This window comes from Trichomycterus rosablanca, chromosome 23 (assembly GCF_030014385.1).
Source record: "Trichomycterus rosablanca isolate fTriRos1 chromosome 23, fTriRos1.hap1, whole genome shotgun sequence".
NCBI lineage: Eukaryota > Metazoa > Chordata > Actinopteri > Siluriformes > Trichomycteridae > Trichomycterus > Trichomycterus rosablanca.
In genome coordinates, this window is record NC_086010.1 from 1,557,501 (window position 1) to 1,579,554 (window position 22,054).

A 22,054-nucleotide genomic window follows, 5' to 3' on the forward strand; every position below is an offset into this window, starting at 1 on the left:
ATAAACTTTTAAATCCATTTCTGGGATGGAAACTGACCGATCCCTCAGGAGCGCTGACCATCTGATACCAGCTAACTGGAGTAAACCAGAGGGGGTTGGCACACTGCGGTCAGTTCCCATAATCATAACTCCGGTGGATGGACACACTGTTTACCGTAGTTTAGAAGCAGTGTGTGTGTGTGTGTGTGTGTATATACAGTTTTGTTATTATTTAATACACATCACACTAATACATACACTATAAGCCCAAAAGTATTTGGACACCCTTCCATGAGCTTGGTGGACACCCCATTTTTAAAAGCGTATTTAATAAATAGAGTGACCTGTATGTGACATTTTCAGCTATAAGACTTTCAAATATATCTGTGGGAATTTGTGCTCATTTGATCAAAAGATCATTCGTATGGCTGGGCACTGATGTCGGTGTTCCGGTTCATCCCAGAGCTGGTGAGGGGGGTTGAGGTCAGGGCTCTGTGCAGGACACTGGAGTTTCTTTATGTCTTTATAGGGATTGCTCGTGCTGGAACAGGTCAGGGCCTTCCCCAAACTGTTGGAAGAGTGGAAGTTATTCCAATGATATAATTGATTTATTACACCTGTTAGTGATTGTTGTGACTGAAACACAAAAATTAAAAGTGCGTCTCCAGTATGTGGACACTCATCTATGAACCTGTTGGACAACCATTCCAAAGACAATCTGCATTAATATAGAGTTGGTCTCTCCTTTGCAAATGATGTTTTAAACTGTGACTGTAGGGATTTGTGCCTAATCAGTCTAATCGGGCGCTGTTGGACTAGAAGTCTTGTCTCACAATCGGTGTTCTAATGCACCTCAAAAGTGTTTAATGGGGTTGAGGTCAGGGCTCTGTGCAGGCCGTGAAAGGGCCTTCCCCAAACTGTTGCATCAAAGCTGGAAGCATGTCATTTTTTTCATGCACTTGATTGTGCAGTGGGTGTGGCTGAAACACTTCAACTCACTAATTATGAGGGGTGTCCACATACTTTTGGTCACATGGTGCATATACGTGTGTGAAGGTGCGCCAGCTCTGAGGTCCGGGTTTGAATCTCATCCACACAGATGCAGACATCCCAAGTTGCAAAAACTCATTTCCGGGAGGTACACCCGGACCCGGACCTCGACCCCGACCCCTCAAGCCCAAAAAAAAACCAAAGCTGAAAAACCTCTCGCACACACCAAAAGCTCTGGGTGATAACAGAACTTTTAGGAGCTGCTAACTGAGCTACTAAACTAACTGTTCGCGTCACAAACACATTAATGTGTACTACATAGTGCACTAGATAGTGTGACGATAATAGATTCATGTTCCCTACATAGTGCACTAGATTGTATATTAGAAAAGAATTTATGTTCCTTACTTAGTGCACTAGATAGTGTACTAGATAACAGACTTATGTTTCTTACATAATGCTTTAGGTAGTTAACGGATTTAGGTTCCCTACATAGTGCACTAAATTGTATATCAGATAACGGATTTATGTTCCCTACATAGTGCACTAGATAGTGAATTAGACAATTGGTTTATGTTCCCTACACAGTGCGCTAGTTTGTATATCAGATAACGCATTCATGTTCACTACATAGTGCACTAGAAAGTATAACTAGATGATGATTTGTGTTCCCTACACAGTGCGCTAGATTGTGTATCAGATAACGGATTTAGTACGCGTGCGCGTTTGTGTCGCTCTCGGCCGCTGGTTCTAGATTCCGGGAGATTTTATCTGACTTGCGGGGCATCAGGGAGCCGCTGTGTATATGCGGGAGACTCACGGAACTTCCGGGACACTTGGGATGTCTGCAGATGTGATTGGCTGTGTCTTGGTGACAGAAGCCGAAGTTGCAAAAATCAGCAGGAATGTGGAAATGTGTTGCAGGCATAAATTTTACTACAATCATTACAGTTTATAAGATAATAAAAATAAATATCTCTTCTATGTGTTATTTTAAAATGTAATAGCTGTAACAAAAATCTGCTTTTCTTTACACTTCACCTACTGTCCCAACATTTTTGGAACTGTCTTAGTGAAACATTTGGCTGAAGATTTTGTGTGTGTGTGTGTGTGTGTGTGTGTGTGTTTGCTGAAGAACACAAAGCCCAGCTGTGTCCTCCCTCCACACACACACTCACCCAACTGTGGAATGTAACACCCAGATCTGACGGGAGCCCTGAGCGGTGCTGTGGCAGCCCACCCGCACTTCACACACACCTCCTACTTCAGCTCCATCCAATCATCTCTCTGTGATTACAGACCAGGTTCTTCTCCAGGGTTCTTCTCCAGGTCGGTTCAGAACCTGGGCTCCATACATGGAGTGTTCAGGTCTGCGTTCCTGGTACTGAGCTCTATTCCACATAAAACACAATGGGTCTGGGCCTGGCTTACAGTTATATTTATTTATAGCCAAATTCAATCTGGACAACTTAGGGTTAAGGGCCCAACAGTGGCAACCTGGCTGTCGTGGGGCTAGAAACAGCAACCTTCTGATTACTACATTTATATTTTCAATACACACACACACACACACCTACAGTACTGTGACAGTATACAGTCTAAAGCAATTGAGGGTTAATTGAGGGTTAAGGGCCTTGCTCAAGGGCCCCCGAACAATGACAACCTGTCAGTGGTGGGGCTTGAACCGGCAACCTTATGATTACTAGTGCAGCACCTTAACCGCTAAGCTTGGAGTGAATGTAATGACATGAAGTTTAAAACCAACAGGGGAGGAGATTCTATCAAAAACACAACTCTTTAAAACACACACAGCGTGAATAAAACATTAAATACAGAAAAAAACTGAATTCGTTGCCCTGTGATGGACTGGCGCCCAGTCCAGGGTGTTCCTGTGTGCCTTGCGCCCATTGAAAAGCCGGGATAGGCTCCAGCAACTCCCGTGACCCTGATTGGATAAACGGTTGAGTAAAAGTGAGTGAGTGAGTGAGTGAACTACATTTGTACATGAGCGAGCAGCTGAAACTGATCCTGAACAAGCTAACGTTAAAAAGTAAGACATAAACATGCAAAATATCCAATAAATAAACATCAGTACAAACAATACAATCCATTTTATGTTGAAAAGACGTCCTGAAGAAGCTGACCTGTCGTTAATCTGGACTAATTTGCACAAAAGAGCTGCAATCCGGACACAAAAGATACCGATCGACGTACAAACAAACCCGTGATGATAGAAACTTAGTCAATACTCAATCAGAGGAAGTGTGCTCACCAGTATGAGAAACCCAGTGCACTTCCAGGGGATTTTGCTGAAAGAATCTGACTGGGACTCATTTCTGTGTATCTTGGTGCAGCCCGTGAAGGTGTATGGATGAGTGATGGCAACCTACTGAATATAAAACTGTGGATCCTTTAATCAGAATTGTCATATACACCCATCAGCCATAACATTAAAACCACCTCCTTGTTTCTACACTCACTGTCCATTTTATCAGCTCCACTTACCATATAGAAGCACTTTGTAGTTCTACAATTACTGACTGTAGTCCATATGTTTCTCTGCATGCTTTGTTACCCCCTTTCATGCTGTTCTTCAATGGTCAGGACCCCCACAGAGCAGGTATTATTTAGGTGGTGGATGATTCTCAGCACTGCAGTGACTGACATGGGTGGATCAGACACAGCAGCGCTGCTGGAGTTTTTAAACACCGTGTCCACTCAATGTCCACTCTGTTAGACACTCCTACCTAGTCACCTTGTAGACGTAAAGTCAGAGACGATCGCTCATCTATTGCTGCTGTTTGAGTCGGTCATCTTTTAGACCTTCATCAGTGGACACAGGACGCTGCCCACGGGGCGCTGTTGGCTGGATGTTTTTGGTTGGTGGACTATTCTCAGTCCAGCAGTGACAGTGAGGTGTTTAAAAACTCCACTCATACCAGCACAACACACACTAACACACCACCACCATGTCAGTGTCACTGCAGTGCCGAGAATCATCCACCACCTAAATAATACCTGCTCTGTGGTGGTCCTGTGGGGGTCCTGACCATTGAAGAACAGGGTGAAAGGGGGTTAAAAAGCATGTAGAGAAAGAGATGGACTACAGTCAGTAATTGTAGAACTACAAAGTGCTTCTATATGGTAAGTGGAGCTGATAAAATAGACAGTGAGTGTAGAAACAAGGAGGTGGTTTTAATGTTATGGCTGATCGGTATATTGACGTATTTGAGGAGAAAAACTGGGAGAAGCGGGACTGTTATACCCAAGAGAGTGGGGTGGACTGAGATCTTTGTACCTGAATAATCACCCTTCCTGTATCAAAAATGACTGACACTGAATTTTAGGTTTGAATTGACCTTCCTGCCCCCTCGTTCTGTTTATATCACTGTACATCAGTTTAAAACAAAGCAAATAATGAGCACAAACGTGGCGCTGATGGAGGTGAACGGGACCCGAACGCTGCAATAATGCAGATCAAATTTAGCACCAGAACTAGAAACTTTTATCATCCATCGCTCATCAGACTTAAAGCAGAACTTCCACGAATACGAACCGAGCTAAAAGCACGAGCGCTGACGACCACGTGTTAGCGAAACTCCCCTCTGATGCCAAGCGCGAACGTTAAAAAGGGAACGACGAACAGGATCGCACACATCATGCACGATAAGCCTGAAGCCTGGGACAGAGCTGTGGTCATCCTGTAGGAGTGAGTGGACGTTACTGCACTATCATTACACTTGAGTTATAGCTCAGAAACAACACGGGACCGTCTATTACGCTGTATAAATATAAAGAATTCTGGCGTCCAGATGAAGTCAAAAGTTCTACCCACACGTACGGAGACAGACGTCTCACTGCCGTCTTGGGATCTGATCAATTTTGCAATATGACAAAATGCCCAAAATGAGACGTTATATAAACAGGGAATATTTATTACAAAGCCTTTAGATTTTTAATCTCAAATCTGATCATCAACAAGTTTCTGGAACGACTCCAGCTAGATCTTTTCAGCAGACTTGACCTTTTTCCAGTTTAGCTTTTCCAAAACCACTTATCATGTGTCTTTTTGACGACGTCCTGCTGAAACACTCGAGTGCGTTCAAAAATCCTACAATCTTCCTTCTTCATTATTCTGTCCACGTTCTGCAATCCACCCGTTCCTGATAGCTGATTTCTGTTATCTGCAGACCTGATTTTGTTTGTACTTTTAGCTTTTTTACCTGCCTCTGACTTTGGGGCAACATATTAGGGAAGGCCCTTTCCTGTTCCAGCATGACTGCGCCCCTGTGCACAGAGCAAGAAGCTCCAGTGTCCTGGACAGAGCCCTGATCTCAGCCCCACTCAACAGCTCTGGAATGAACCTGAACTAAACCTATACTGATCAATCAAGGTCCAGCCATACAAATACTGTCTTTTTTTGACTGAACGGGCACAAATCCCCACAGTTATACTTCAAAGTCTTGTGAGTCAAAGTCCACATACTTTCGACCATTTAGTGCAGACTGGAGTGATTTCTAAGCAACTTTAGGTCTCAAAATGATTTGTGCGACAGACTAGAGGTACAAAGCACCTGCATTAAAGCTGCAAAGAAAAGAACAACTTACGAGAAAAAAAAAAATCATTTCATTTTCACCAAATGATTTATCCTGGTCAGGGTCACAGTGGGTCCTGTTTCACCAGGAAAAACAGGGTACAAGGCAGGAATACCCAGTACATGGCAGCCAACAAGACAACACCCGTCTCGTCTATGTAGACACCGCAACCGATAGACGATAGCACGGCTGAGATTCAAACCCAGAACCTGTGGTTGGAGCTGTGGTGCAATTCCAAGGAGTTTTTGCAAGCAAGCCGGCCGATAGCACCGCTGAGATTCAAACCCACATATAATGTACAATAATTCTAACAAATATGAAAGTTCGAGACTCCAGGACACGTCACTCCAGTGCCAAATTTTTTATTTTACCACAGTTACAGTACTGAGAAAACCACTTCCTAGCTTTTGTGCTGTGACTTCTCCAGTAAAAAAAGCACCGATGCGATAGAATCACAAACAAATCTGTCTAAAGCAACGTCCCAGACTGTCGTTCAAGCCATAAGAAATACAGAAATGATTTATAAACACTCCAGACTACCTGCAGCACCACATCCACGATCTACTGACTGTGTCTAGCCTGAAAAACTCACACACTAATGAAACGTCTTCTACTGCACCTTCCACTAACCTCTGTGATTAATGATCTACACACACACACACACACACACACACACACACTCACACACAGAGAGATAAATTTCTTTCTTTCCAAAAACGTTCACTGCTTAAATAAAGTCAGAAGAATCCTACCGTGCTGATCCTGGAGGGCGGCCGGGTGGAAAGTTGGGCGACTGCACAATGTTCCGGCGTTCTGTAGGTCTGGAGCAGAGATCTGACACGAGCTGCCCAGGGGGAGCGTTATTAAAGCTCACTTAGACAACATCTCACAGCCTTGAGCACACACACACACACACACACACACACACACACACAGAGGCACATGTAAACACACATGGTTGGACTGAGAGTGAGTCTGTCCCACTCGCCCTCCCCTAACGAAACCAGGCAGTCTGGGAATGGGAGCTCCTCCAGTGTGGGAGTAAGGAGCCTAAGATAAAGCGCGCACACACACACACACACACACACACAGTTCCAAGGTCTCTGATACACACAGTGTAGCCACCTGTGGCATGTGAGTGTGTATTGTGTATTTTTGGCAGCAGGATCTCGTGCTCTTCAGACGCTGGAGGTGTATTCCGACCCTCCGCGTCTCCCACAGCCTGAGAGGAACCCTGGTGGAACCTTGGCCTTTTTTGGAGACGACCTGCCCCGACGGTTAAACAGTCTTTAAGAGCCGGTGGAGATAACCGGAGGGCCGGTCTGGTTTATCTTTAACTTTCAACGTTTGGTACAAGCCGCCTCAAAACACTCGACCGTCGAGAAAGAGTTTAACAGCGTCGTAACAAGCGACTCCACTCACTAACTAGAAAGCAGACACACACACACACCCTGAACAGAATGAACATCAGCGCCTTATCGCACCGAGGGCACAGTGGGAACAGTGGGAACCTGCACCACTAACAATTCCTGTGGAAACCAGATAAACGTAGAGGCAGGTGCTGAACGTGGGGAATAACGAGAGTCTTGTTTAATAACTCACAACAACATCATCCTCAGCGGTGCTACCGGCCATCCGGGCGTCTACAGATGCAGACAGTCGAAGCCCTGTGCTGGATTATGGTGTCCCAGTTTTTCCTGGTGAAACCAGACCACCGCGACCCTGACCAGGATAAACAGACTCTACAGCACCAAACAGAAGTCATATATCAACAATGTGCAGAAATGCCACCGACTTCTCTGGGCTCAAACTCACTCTCTCACTCACTCACTCTCTCACCCACTCACTCTCTCACCTAACTCCAGTCTGTGTGTGTGTGTGTGTGTGTGTGTGTGTGTGTATGTCTGTATATGTCTTCGGTACATGAGTGTGTATATGTATGTATGTGGGTTTGCGTGTGTATGTGTGTGTAAATGTGTGTTTATGTATATGTCTATGTGTTTGTATGTAAGTGTATGTGCGAATGTGTGTGTATGTGTATACGTGTATTTGTGTCTGTGTGTATATTTGTGTGTACATGTGTGTGTGTCTGTGTGTCTATGTGTATGTCTGTGTGTATATATGTATGTATGTGTGTGTCTGTGTGCATATGTGTGTATGTGTGTGTGTATATGTGTGTGTGTCTGTGTGTGTATGTGTGTGTATATGTGTGTATATGTGTGTGTGTCTGTGTGTGTATATGTGTGTATATGTGTATGTCTGTGTCTATGTGTGTGTGTGTGTATATGTGTGTGTGTGTGTGAGTATATGTGTGTATATGTGTGTATATGTGTATGTCTGTGTCTATGTGTGTATATGTGTGTGTGTCTGTGTGTGTATATGTGTGTGTCTGTGTGTATATGTGTGTGTGTGTCTGTGTGTGTATACAGTGTATCACAAAAGTGAGTACACCCCTCACATTTCTGCAGATATTTAAGTATATCTTTTCATGGGACAACACTGACAAAATGACACTTTGACACAATGAAAAGTAGTCTGTGTGCAGCTTATATAACAGTGTAAATTTATTCTTCCCTCAAAATAACTCAATATACAGCCATTAATGTCTAAACCACCGGCAACAAAAGTGAGTACACCCCTTAGTGAAAGTTCCTGAAGTGTCAATATTTTGTTTGGCCACCATTATTTCCCAGAACTGCCTTAACTCTCCTGGGCATGGAGTTTACCAGAGCTTCACAGGTTGCCACTGAAATGCTTTTCCACTCCTCCATGACGACATCACGGAGCTGGCGGATATTCGAGACTTTGCGCTCCTCCACCTTCCGCTTGAGGATGCCCCAAAGATGTTCTATTGGGTTTAGGTCTGGAGACATGCTTGGCCAGTCCATCACCTTTACCCTCAGCCTCTTCAATAAAGCAGTGGTCGTCTTAGAGGTGTGTTTGGGGTCATTATCATGCTGGAACACTGCCCTGCGACCCAGTTTCCGGAGGGAGGGGATCATGCTCTGCTTCAGTATTTCACAGTACATATTGGAGTTCATGTGTCCCTCAATGAAATGTAACTCCCCAACACCTGCTGCACTCATGCAGCCCCAGACCAAGGCATTCCCACCACCATGCTTGACTGTAGGCATGACACACTTATCTTCGTACTCCTCACCTGATTGCCGCCACACATGCTTGAGACCATCTGAACCAAACAAATTAATCTTGGTCTCATCAGACCATAGGACATGGTTCCAGTAATCCATGTCCTTTGTTGACATGTCTTCAGCAAACTGTTTGCGGGCTTTCTTGTGTAGAGACTTCAGAAGAGGCTTCCTTGCAGGCTTCCTTCCATGCAGACCAATTTGATGTAGTGTGCGGCGTATGGTCTGAGCACTGACAGGCTGACCCCCCACCTTTTTAATCTCTGCAGCAATGCTGACAGCACTCCTGCGCCTATCTTTCAAAGACAGCAGTTGGATGTGACGCTGAGCACGTGCACTCAGCTTCTTTGGACGACCAATGCGAGGTCTGTTCTGAGTGGACCCTGCTCTTTTAAAACGCTGGATGATCTTGGCCACTGTGCTGCAGCTCAGTTTCAGGGTGTTGGCAATCTTCTTGTAGCCTTGGCCATCTTCATGTAGCGCAACAATTTGTCTTTTAAGATCCTTAGAGAGTTCTTTGCCATGAGGTGCCATGTTGGAACTTTCAGTGACCAGTATGAGAGAGTGTGAGAGCTGTACTACTAAATTGAACACACCTGCTCCCTATGCACACCTGAGACCTAGTAACACTATTGAGTCACATGACATTTTGGAGGGAAAATGACAAGCAGTGCTCAATTTGGACATTTAGGGGTGTAGTCTCTTAGGGGTGTACTCACTTTTGTTGCCGGTGGTTTAGACATTATTGGCTGTATATTGAGTTATTTTGAGGGAAGAATAAATTTACACTGTTATATAAGCTGCACACAGACTACTTTTCATTGTGTCAAAGTGTCATTTTGTCAGTGTTGTCCCATGAAAAGATATACTTAAATATCTGCAGAAATGTAAGGGGTGTACTCACTTTTGTGATACACTGTATGTGTGTGTATATGTGTATGTCTGTGTCTATGTGTGTGTGTGTATATGTGTGTATATGTGTATGTCTGTGTCTATGTGTGTGTGTGTATATGTGTGTGTGTATGTGTGTGTGTGTGTGTGTGTGTAAGTCTGTGTGTGTGTGTGTGTGTGTGTATAAGTCTGTGTGTATATGTGTGTATATGTGTGTACAGTGTATCACAAAAGTAAGTACACCCCTCACATTTCTGCAAATATTTTATTATATCTTTTCATGGGACAACACTATAGAAATAAAACTTGGATATAACTTAGAGTAGTCAGTGTACAACTTGTATAGCAGTGTAGATTTACTGTCTTCTGAAAATAACTCAACACACAGCCATTAATGTCTAAATAGCTGGCAACATAAGTGAGTACACCCCACAGTGAACATGTCCAAATTGTGCCCAAAGTGTCAATATTTTGTGTGACCACCATTATTATCCAGCACTGCCTTAACCCTCCTGGGCATGGAATTCACCAGAGCTGCACAGGTTGCTACTGGAATCCTCTTCCACTCATCCATGATGACATCACGGAGCTGGTGAATGTTAGACACCTTGAACTCCTCCACCTTCCACTTGAGGATGCGCCACAGGTGCTCAATTGGGTTTGGTCCATCACCTTTACCTTCAGCTTCCTCAGCAAGGCAGTTGTCATCTTGGAGGTTGTGTTTGGGGTCGTTATCCTGTTGGAAAACTGCCATGAGGCCCAGTTTTCGAAGGGAGGGGATCATGCTCTGTTTCAGAATGTCACAGTACATGTTGGAATTCATGTTTCCCTCAATGAACTGCAGCTCCCCAGTGCCAGCAACACTCATGCAGCCCAAGACCATGATGCTACCACCACCATGCTTGACTGTAGGCAAGATACAGTTGTCTCGGTACTTCTCACCAGGGCGCCGCCACACATGCTGGACACCATCTGAGCCAAACAAGTTGATCTTGGTCTCGTCAGACCACAGGGCATTCCAGTAATCCATGTTCTTGGACTGCTTGTCTTCAGCAAACTGTTTGCGGGCTTTCTTGTGCGTCAGCTTCCTTCTGGGATGACGACCATGCAGACCGAGTTGATGCAGTGTGCGGCGTATGGTCTGAGCACTGACAGGCTGACCTCCCACGTCTTCAACCTCTGCAGCAATGCTGGCAGCACTCATGTGTCTATTTTTTAAAGCCAACCTCTGGATATGACGCCGAACACGTGGACTCGACTTCTTTGGTCGACCCTGGCGAAGCCTGTTCCGAGTGGAACCTGTCCTGGAGAACCGCTGTATGACCTTGGCCACCATGCTGTAGCTCAGTTTCAGGGTGTTAGCAATCTTCTTATAGCCCAGGCCATCTTTGTGGAGAGCAACAATTCTATTTCTCACATCCTCAGAGAGTTCTTTGCCATGAGGTGCCATGTTGAATATCCAGTGGCCAGTATGAGAGAATTGTACCCAAATCACCAAATTTAACAGCCCTGCTCCCCATTTACACCTGGGACCTTGACACATGACACCAGGGAGGGACAACGACACATTTGGGCACAATTTGGACATGTTCACTGTGGGGTGTACTCACTTATGTTGCCAGCTATTTAGACATTAATGGCTGTGTGTTGAGTTATTTTCAGAAGACAGTAAATCTACACTGCTATACAAGTTGTACACTGACTACTCTAAGTTATATCCAAGTTTCATGTCTATAGTGTTGTCCCATGAAAAGATATAATGAAATATTTGCAGAAATGTGAGGGGTGTACTCACTTTTGTGATACACTGTATATGTGTATGTCTGTGTCTCTGTGTGTATATGTGTGTGTATATGTGTATGTCTGTGTCTATGTGTGTATATGTGTGTGTATATGTGTGTGTATATGTGTATGTCTGTGTCTATGTGTGTATATGTGTGTGTATATGTGTGTATATGTGTATGTCTGTGTCTATGTGTGTATATGTGTGTGTATATGTGTGTATATGTGTGTGTATATGTGTGTATATGTGTATGTCTGTGTCTATGTGTGTGTGTGTCTATGTGTGTGTGTGTATATGTGTGTGTGTGTATATGTGTGTATATGTGTATGTCTGTGTCTATGTGTGTGTCTGTGTGTGTATATGTGTGTATATGTGTATGTCTGTGTCTATGTGTGTGTGTGTATATGTGTGTGTGTGTATGTGTGTGTGTGTGTAAGTCTGTGTGTGTGTGTGTGTGTGTGTATAAGTCTGTGTGTATATGTGTATGTCTGTGTCTCTGTGTGTATATGTGTGTGTATATGTGTGTATATGTGTGTGTGTCTGTGTGTGTATATGTGTGTGTGTCTGTGTGTGTATATGTGTGTATATGTGTGTGTATATGTGTGTATATGTGTGTGTGTGTCTGTGTGTGTATATGTGTGTATATGTGTATGTCTGTGTCTATGTGTGTGTGTGTATATGTGTGTGTGTGTGTATGTGTGTGTGTGTGTGTGTGTGTATAAGTCTGTGTGTGTGTGTGTGTGTGTGTGTGTGTGTGTATAAGTCTGTGTGTATGAGTGTGTGTTAGTATTCTTCTCTCCTCCACCTGTTATATCCCGTTATGTCCCTCTGACCCCCTGTAGAGAGTTTGTCTCGATCTGAGAACACTGGGAGCTTCTGTCTCCACTCAGACGTACGTAAGCACAGGTGGTTCGGACGAGGAAGCTCCTGTTACAGTAGCTCTAAGTACAAACACACACACACACACACACACACACACACACACACACACACACACACACACACAGACCCCCCACACACACGTGTGCACGGTATCAGCTGATTGAGCTGGGTGAGTGAGGTACTAACCAAATGGTGCAGGAAATCATCAGTGTCGACTAGCAGTGTGTGTGTGTGTGTGTGTGTGTGTGTGTTCCTAACCTTCGGCAGTCAGAGCTCTGAGGTCAGACAGGGTATGACCTTTACCCCTCCCTCACCGGGGTATCAGAATACAGGTGCAAAAACAATCCCATAGGAACCTGCTGGACGGTGCGTTAATGAGCGCCGCTACACAGGAAGTGAGGTGGACAAGCAGGGAAATTCCCACGAGAAATTCCTGTCCACTAAAGCAAAGATCAAAGGCGCCTGGTCTTGTCTGAATCACGTGACCAGCATCATACGTGACGTGTGCGCACCATGTTAAATATGTTGACCCAACACAGACCCTCGGTGGTGGTAGGACAGGTGATTATACTGAACACACATGTGATGGTACAGAGCAACTGTAGTAGCTGAGTGTGTAGCGCTCTGGGCTATCAATCGAAAGGTTGTGGGTTTGAATCCTGGCTCTGCTAAGAAGCCACTGTGGGGCCCATGAGCGAGGCCCCTAACCCTCACAGCTCCAGGGCGCAAGCTGGGACACACGGAAAACACATCTCAATTCAATCAGAAGACAGTTGACTGTGAGTATGTGGACATGTGGGGGCAGTCCCAACTTTTCAATGGGCGCAAGGCACACAGTAACACCCTGGATGGGGCGCCAGTCCATCGCAGGGCAGACACACACACACACACACACATTCTCCTATAGGGCAATTCAGTGTCTCCAATTAACCTGACTGCATGTTTTCGGACGGTGGGAGGAAACCGGAGCTCCCGGAGGAAACCCACGCAGACACGGGGAGAACATGCAAACTCCGCGCGGAAAGAACCGGGACCGCCCCGCCTGGGGATCGAACCCAGGACCTTCTCGCTGTGAGCCACACCCAGGTGTTTCAGACACACCCATTGCTAATCGGTTTAATCGGCCTCTCCTGTTCCAGCGTGACAGCATCCCACGTGCAGAGCTGAACTCGAACTACTGAATACCTTTGGGATGAACCGGAATACCGACTGTGAGCCAGGCCTTCACGTAACAACAGAGCCTGTCCTCGAAGATGCTCTGTCGACTCCCAACATCTTGTGAAAAGCCGTTCCAGAAGACAGGAGGCTGGAACGGCTTCTGTTAATCGGCTTCTGAGACTCCAGGTTCAAATCTCCAGCTTTTCCTTCAGGTGATTTCAAAGGATGTGGTTAGCGCTGAGGGAGAATCCACCGACTCTGATACACAGAGCTCAAAGACGGTGGAAACACAGATCTTCAAATAACCCGTCCACGCTAAGCTTGGTGGAAATCCCATCAAAGCCGGTCAGGTCTGAACTGAAGCTCGTGCTGCTGAGAATAAACGATAAATGAATCCACAATCTGAATACAGTCGGATAAAACCGGTTCAGGTTCAGACCCGCTCCTGGCTGTACGACACAGGCGGAGCCGCCGAAATTTCCAGGTTACTGATGTGGGGGAGAAAAAAGCACCAAACAAACATTAAACACATGCACATCTGTTCAAAAAACAAACCCAGTCAGGACAGAAACGTCCAGAAACGTCCATCATCGGGCCTGATGACCTGTTTGTGCTGGTCTTTCTTCATTCTGGTGGTGTGTTTGGTAAAATGGGGGGGTGTCACAGATTAGGGGTTTTATTACAGCTGCAGGCAAACTAGATTCTATCCAGAATAAAACCATGAACATCCGATCATTTATATCAATGCTTGATCCTGGTAAGACCCGGGAAAAAAAGCCATGCCTAATGAGGGAGAACATGCAAAGTCCACACAGAGAGGACTGAATTGACAGAACCGAACCCGAATCCTTCTTGCAATGAGGCGATAGCGCTGCCCACTGCGCCACCATGCTGCCTTGACCATAAGACCACTATAGCCTCCATTTGAAGGAGCATACAGTAAGCGTCCATACACCTTTGGTACCGTTTACATTCCTGCGCAATTTATTCGTCTGGTGCTTTAGTCTGTGGGTTGGTCATTGGTGTTACCCATGCAGCATGGGGTTTGAGTCACATACGTGACTCATTTATATAAGATCTATCATCAGTGTGTGTGAACTGATGGTCACAGTGGTTCTGGTCTGAGACGCGGTGGGTCCGGCTCCACCGGGACAAATTGGGCACGAGGCAGGAACACCCCGGACAGGGCGGCAGCCCATCGCAGGACTTCAGTCGAAGCTGGCTGATAGTGCTGCTAAGATTCGAACCTGGATTTCAGAAGAGGTGGGCTGGCGTAATAGACCGCACACGCGCCCTAAAGTGGAGTCTTTAAACAAAAAAAAGGTTTTATATCAATTTGTCACTTAATAATATTTATTTATTAATGCATAACTAAGAACGTTTCTAACCCAACCCCCCCCAAAAAAAAACCCAACCACGACCAAACATTGACAGTAGTATCAGTGGCGTGTCTGAGTATTAGTGTTTCGCCTTTAGGCGAGTACCAGCACATTACAGTTCTAAGAAAAATTCAGAACAGGCCTGCGGGATTCCCAGCCGACCCCGGACTGTCTGCCGAAGTAAGCGTTCACGTGAGCTACAACCAAATTAGCTACAGCGTGGACTACAGGCTGAAGATCCAAGGGCCCTGCAGGTACAGAAACTCCTCCAGCTTATCGTCCTCTCCGATCTGCTCCTGTCTGTACGCTCCTCACTCGGAACAGACATGAAACAGACGCCCGGCGTCTGGACCCGTTATTATCTGGTTATTAACGCAGGCATGAGCGCTGAGCTTAACCGCCACCGGCTCGAGCGCGGAGGCCTGATCAGAAAAGTGTCGTATCCTAATGACGTTTAAACAGAGGGGAACCGTCAGGGCTCAAAACACCCCTTAGAGAGGGCCTGAGATGTTCTGAAGTAATTGTTAGCATAAATGTAAGCAGTTTTAAGTTCATGCAATGCGATACAAATCTAAGCAAACAAATCCTTCATACCAGCCTATTCAATATGTGTTAGAATGAGAAGGGTTAGAATAAATAGGTGTCCACACACTTTTGGCCATACAGTGCATGTGTGTATGTGTGTGTGTGGTGTTCAGTCACGTGGATTACAGGAGCACCGAGATACGAAAACTCACGAGTGAGAGCGTGGTGAGAGTTTGGTGAAGGCACCGGCGTTCCGGAATGTCCCTGAGGGGAAGGGCAGGAAAAGAGGCTAATGGCAGGTCTGCATCCTCCTCCACCTGGTGCTGGCCGGCTCTTTCATCTGCGCAGGGAAGCTTCTCCAAATTACAGACTCCCGCTGCTGCTGCTGTAATAATTCACGCAGCAGAAAATCTGGCGTGGGCTCGACTGAGCACTAATGTCCAAAAGTGCTAATCGGGAGTCGGTCAACATAAAACAACACAATATTCCACGTGCTGCTAAATTACATATCTGTATATTGCCTGTATATAGTCTTATGGTTTGTATATTTTTGTGTTTAATGTTTAATGTATACATTGCTTGTATACTGTATTAATACCAGATAGATACCATCAGCCGGAAACAAACTCCTTGTGTGTATCCACATCCTTGGCTAATAAATCTGATTCTGATTCTGATACAGGTACGTGAACACCTGACCATGAACTATCTATAACAACCACACACACATTTCACGTACGTCTGTGGGAATTTGTGCATATTCGGTCAAACAAGCATTTCTGATACTGGGCACCGATGCTGGACAAGAAGGTCCAGCTCACGACTGACGTTCCACTTCATCTCAAATGTGTCAGATTTGAGGTCAGGGATCTGCGCTGGCCACTGGACCTTCTCCCCACCGAACAGACTGTTGCCAAAAATGGTTCATACGGAGATCCGTATCGTCAGGCACAGGGAGTCAGGCACTGATCTCAAGTGTTCCCGGTCTCGGTGAAGTGCCATTGCTCAGCCAGCAGAGCAGTTATGAGCTGCAATGATGAGCCTGTCATTCCAGTGAAGGTTGTTAACAGGTTAAAAAAGTCTACTGCTAATGAAAATGTCCTGGTGAGCGCAGCTAAACATCAACAGTTAAATTGCTGGTATAAAAACACCCTTTATGGGCCATTCCGCCAAATCAGTGCTCATCTAATCTGACAGCCGGGGCACGTCAAACCTGGAACGAGCGAATGAGGGACGAAGCTGAACTGTTTTTCAGGAAACGGAGCTCTGGTAGTTCTGGTAGTTTCCAGTAAAAGCTCGGGCGCATGGGACACCACGGCAGCTCTATCTGGACACGAAGGCCGTCGGTATGAGCGTATCTGTATACTCTAGAGAAAGAGAAAGAAAGGGAGGGAGAGGCTTTTCCTGTTTCCACTGGGCTAATTATACACTCCTCCAGAGGATGGAGCATAAATCAGGATGAACAATGGCTCCTCTAGTCCGTCTACAGTACTTACACGTCGACTCGTGTGTTTCCTCTGTACTATCACTCTCAGTTAGAGCTCCGATCAGAACGGCGAGGCGGACGAGCCCCGAGCGCTGACTGAAGACCGGACAGTGTGAGACGGCGCTCCGCTCACCTTTAAATACGAGAGGGAACGAAGCCATACAGACGTGAACGTAAACACGTTAAACCGTCAGCGAGGAGCGAGACCAGAGAGAAGAAGAACTGAGGAGCAGATGAACTTTGGATTGGAGGTCCGTGTTTGCTGATTGAGGCTGGTGTAGCGTTATCTGTGTAACGAGCGCTTCCTGTTGTTGTTGACAGAGATCCATTCTGTTATCTGTGATTCGGCCTCCGATCTTCATGACTCGAGCATTCCTTCAGAAGTGCACGAACTTTCGTGACGTTTCACCTGATTGAAACGCTCCGCACGCCCGCTAGTGACAGGGTTCATTTCGAGCCACCCACATTTTGTCCATGATGTTTTACGTGATCCAGGCATCACATTTAAATGATGCATTAAAACGAAAACACGCCGCTCAGGTGGCGCAGCGGTAAAAACACACGCTGTTCACCAGAGCCGAGATCTCGAATACATCGTATCGAATCCCGGCTCTGCCTGCCGGCTGAGGCTGAGCGGCCACACGAACGACGATTGGCCGGTTGTTCAGACAGGGGCGGGATTAAGCCGGACGGGGACTCTCTCTCAGACTAGTGCGATTACGACCTCTTCTGGCTGGTTGTAGAAGGAGTGCGGTAGAGGGTGTGGCTCTCCGTACACAGCGCTGCACTCGTCAAGTGTAGGTGATAAGGCGTTCGATTGCTGTGCACGTGTAAGAGGGGGCGAAACACGAAACAAAGTTTACTTCATTAATAAAAATCGTGGCAATCTGGTAACATAAAGCCTCCACAAGGGGGCGTTCGTGTACGAGTTCATTTTGTGTTTATGCGCCTGATAAAATTTGTTTATTTAATTATTATTATTATTCTCTGCGACCCATTTGTTTTGGCTTTGTGCTTGAGTATTACAAGATCCTGGAAAATAATCACCGATACACCGTGCGCGACACCGATCCCTTCAAACAAAACCCCCCAAACCATCACAGTTTCATGGCTTCACGGCATCACAGCAATTCTAATGACCCAAATGTACGTTAGACTTTATTATCGAGTGCTTCTTTGCTTTGTTAAGTAACTCCAAACTAATGATCTGGGCCGTGTATCATAATGTGTGTGTAATACGGGAATAAAGGTGATTTTATAGACGTGCAGCAGTTAGTCCGACAGAATCCCGCTCACATGGAACTACTGTGGTGACTGGAATGCACTTTAGAACAAATTCTCATTAGAAAGTTATTTGCTATATAATAATAAGTAATTATCTAAACCTGAACATTATATTCCACCATCGAACCACCAAACAACAATCTGAGGAAGATGAAGATAAAACAGTGCCTCCACTTTTAAGATGTAACAGTAAATCACCAGGTTTTTTTATCACTGTATGAAAGCTGTGCGAGCTAAACGACCCTCCCGCGACATCCTCCAGCCCCCCACGTTAAAATTCAGAGCACTGACTGCGGATCGGGAGATTCATCGCCCCGCGTCCGGATTTATTCCCCTGATCTACTGCACATCACCGAGCAACTGCTTCAGCCGGCCGAGAATTCCTGCCGCCGGTGCCAACATCGTCTCTTCCCGGCCCCCGAAAATCTGACCCGCCCGCCCGCTCTCGGCTCTGTTTACCGACCTCAGGTTCAGAGTCGGTGAGGGTTTGGATACGAGCGGTCGGGTTCATGTGTGAAGCTCAAAAGCGTGTTGGTGTTTAATGGGCTGTACAGACCACCAGCGCTGCAAGAGACGAGACCCTGGATGAGGCACTTTAGGGAGGGACTGGGACGCAGGTACACTGGCTGGGTGGTCGAGGAGAACCCACGAATAAACGACCCGCCCTGTTACAGTATAGCCTTCAGTCCTGTTTTATCCAAAGCGACTGACAGTACTGTGACAGTACACTGTTTAAGCAATTGAGGGTTAAGGGCCTCGCTCAGGGGTCCAACAGTGGCAACCTGGAAGTGGTGGGGCTTGAACCAGCGACCTTTCGATTACTAGTCCAGTACTTTAACCACTAGGCTACAGCTACCTAATAAAATCTGGGAAATAATTAGTTTTCTACATTATATGGTCAAAAGTATTTGGACACCTGACCACGAGCTTGTTGGACGTCTGATCTCAACAACACACTGCATTAAAATATATCGACCTCTGTGTGATCTTTTCAGCTCTTTTGGAAGTACGTCTGTGGGAATTTGCACCCATGTCACTCAGGAAAGTCTCGGTTGGTGTTCCGGTTCGTTCCAGAGCTGTCGAGTGGGGCTGAGGTCGGCATTTAGCAGACGCGTTCATCCAAAGCGACTTACAGTACTGGGACAGCATACAATCTAAGCAATTGAGGGTTAAGGGCCTTGCTCAGGGGTCCAACAGTGGCAACCTGGCAGAGGTGGGGCTTGAACCGGCAACCTTCTGATTACTAGTCCAGTATCTTACCCACTAGGCTACAGCTTTTCTTCATGCCTTTATAGAGCGTGCTCATGCTGGAACAGGAAAGGGCCTTCCCTAAACTGTTGCTGCAAAGTCGGAAGCGTGTAATTTCCTTTTTATAACTGATTTATTACACCTGTTGGCAATTGTAGTGTCTGAAACACATGAATTCAATAATTAGACAGGGCGTCCCAATACTTTTGTTTATATAGCACATATTAAGTGATACGCTGCTTATCATACAGAGAACTAAACACAGTCGACGCCATAACAGGAATAATAACTGCTCCATCAGTGCTATCTCCTGTGTTCTCAGGGGTTCTGATCTGATTTCGTACGTTCGTTGATACTGGTTTTGTTTCAGCGCTGCTCCAGACTCCAGTTTGGACTCGATGAACTTAATCAAGTGGAAAGTGGGGATGTGGAGGCATTAGAGGGGGAGCGCAGGGGGTCATCGGGACGGGGCAAAATAGGCCAATTGTTCAGTGGAGCTCTTTGAGCGGTGGAGTGGGGCTGAACGGAGTGCATGGAAGCATCAGAGCGGACGTTAATGAGAGCGTGATGAGAACGTTCACACGGTGTTGGGAGACGCCATCGTTTCATAGAACTCAAATATTACTAATGTTGACCTGGATGAAACACGGCTGGACGAGGACGAGGAGCTGATCCTGTAGCTGTTCCTGACGTCCCGTTTCTTTTATTCTGAAGAACGCAGCCACTCTCATGTGTCAGCTGGATGAAACAATACAGCAAAACTAATAATGCAGAATGAGGACTAATACTTTACTGCTGAAATGATCATGGACCTCCCGGGAAGAGACGTCTGATTCATGCACTGACAGGTTGCCAGTCCATCACAGAGCAGGGAGACACACACACACACACACACTGGGGAATCAAACCCATGTCTATCTTGCTTGCTACCCAGTGCGCCACCGTGTCACCCCTTTTTCTTGCATTTTACAAACTGTACTAGTTAATTACATTTACATTTAGGGCATTTAGCGGACGCTTTTATCCACAGTTCTGTGACAGTATATTGTCCAAGCAATTGAGGTTTAAGGGCCTTGCTTAAGGGGCTTGAACCAGAGACCTTTTGATTGTTAGTCCAGTACCTTAACCACTAGGGTACAACTAGGCAATACAGTACAATAGTGCTATATAAAACACATGGGATGGACACACACACACACACACACACACAGCGGTGCAAAATTCGACTGAAGGTTGCTGCTGGTCACACGGAGCCTCTAAGCACATGTCAGTGTTAAGCCTGCTTGACTGTAAACAGAGACACCCACGTTTCAGCAGCTTTTAATTCATTGCAGACCCGTTTGTGGTGATTCTCAGATTCCACTGAACCATCCTGACTGTTAAACCAACTTAACACGCTTTGATGAACAGTGAAATGCACTACAAGAGTAAGATGATTAAAATCTGAACACTGCTGTGAAAGACTCGACTCTTCGTGCTGTAATCTGGACGTAAACGAGCGCCTCTTTTCTCCGGGTATTTCGGTCAGTGCAGCTTTGACAGGTCTCGGATCTGCAGCAGCTCAGTCTGGGTGAAACGTTCTCAGCAGAAAGAGGTGAATAAAGACCGAGTCCTACCTTGGGCCGTTTTGGCAGGTGCCCGGTCCTACCCTGCACCTGCCTCGCTCATCTCCAGCTTCATCCTCCCACTTTTACACCGGTCTGAACGGAAACGGCGAGCTGTGCTCTGCGCCTGCAGATAAAAAGTGCAAAGCGAGTGAATTAGCATTTCGCTGACCCTCCCCGTCTCTTCCCCACCCATCTCTTTTCCCCTTCTCTTTTCAGCTCTAGCATTGTTTGGCCCAGTTGGGGTTCTTACTCCACACAATCCTCGGCTTAAAGCCCTGAATGGTGCTGTGGGATGAGCCTTCAGAGCCAGCTGTTCAACTCAACACAAATTCTTCAAGTTAGGAACTTTTACAAACTTTTATTGTTGGTTGTTTTGAGATTCGTTTTGGTGAAATTTGTAATTACAGGGAAATGTTGCTGCTGCTGCTGCTGTTTTTTAATAAAGTGGTCTATAAGAGGAGTGTAAATCATATAGTAAAGTGACTAAAAAAGTGCAGAGTTGTCATAGAAAGATATTAAATAATAAATGCTCTTATAACAGAAAGATGTAATTACATTTATTTGCTCTGTTATTCATATTTATTTATTCCAAACTGTGTCTTGAGATCTTACACCTGATAAATAATATAGTACTTAATACGAATTATAATCAGTCTTTTCTTGGGGTTTAATACTAATTATAATCTTTATTTTCTGGGGTTTAATACTAATTATAATCAGTCTTTTCTTGGGGTTTAATACTAATTATAATCAGTCTTTTCTTGGGGTTTAATACTAATTATAATCAGTCTTTTCTTGGGGTTTAATACTAATTATAATCAGTCTTTTCTTGGGGTTTAATACTAATTATAATCATTCTTTTCTTGGGGTTTAATACTAATTATAATCAGTCTTTTCTTGGGGTTTAATACTAATTATAATCAGTCTTTTCTTGGGGTTTAATACTATTTATAATCAGTCTTTTCTTGGGGTTTAATACTAATTATAATCAGTCTTTTCTTGGGGTTTAATACTAATTATAATCTTTATTTTCTGGGGTTTAATACTAATTATAATCAGTATTTTCTTGGGGTTTAATACTAATTATAATCAGTCTTT

The 22,054-nt window shown here is 45.4% G+C and overlaps 1 protein-coding gene across 1 annotated transcript in view; it reads right to left on the reverse strand.

Moving 5' to 3' along the window:
• zgc:158766 (uncharacterized protein LOC100009641 homolog) overlaps positions 1-22,054 on the reverse strand; it is a 65,015-nt gene that overhangs the window by 41,083 nt on the left and 1,878 nt on the right. Inside the window, exons 2-3 of the mRNA XM_062985571.1 lie at positions 20,966-21,080; positions 6,317-6,457 (exon numbers count right to left, since the gene is read on the reverse strand). The gene's annotated coding sequence lies outside the window, so the exon portion shown is untranslated. The remainder of the gene's footprint in view (positions 1-6,316; positions 6,458-20,965; positions 21,081-22,054) is intronic.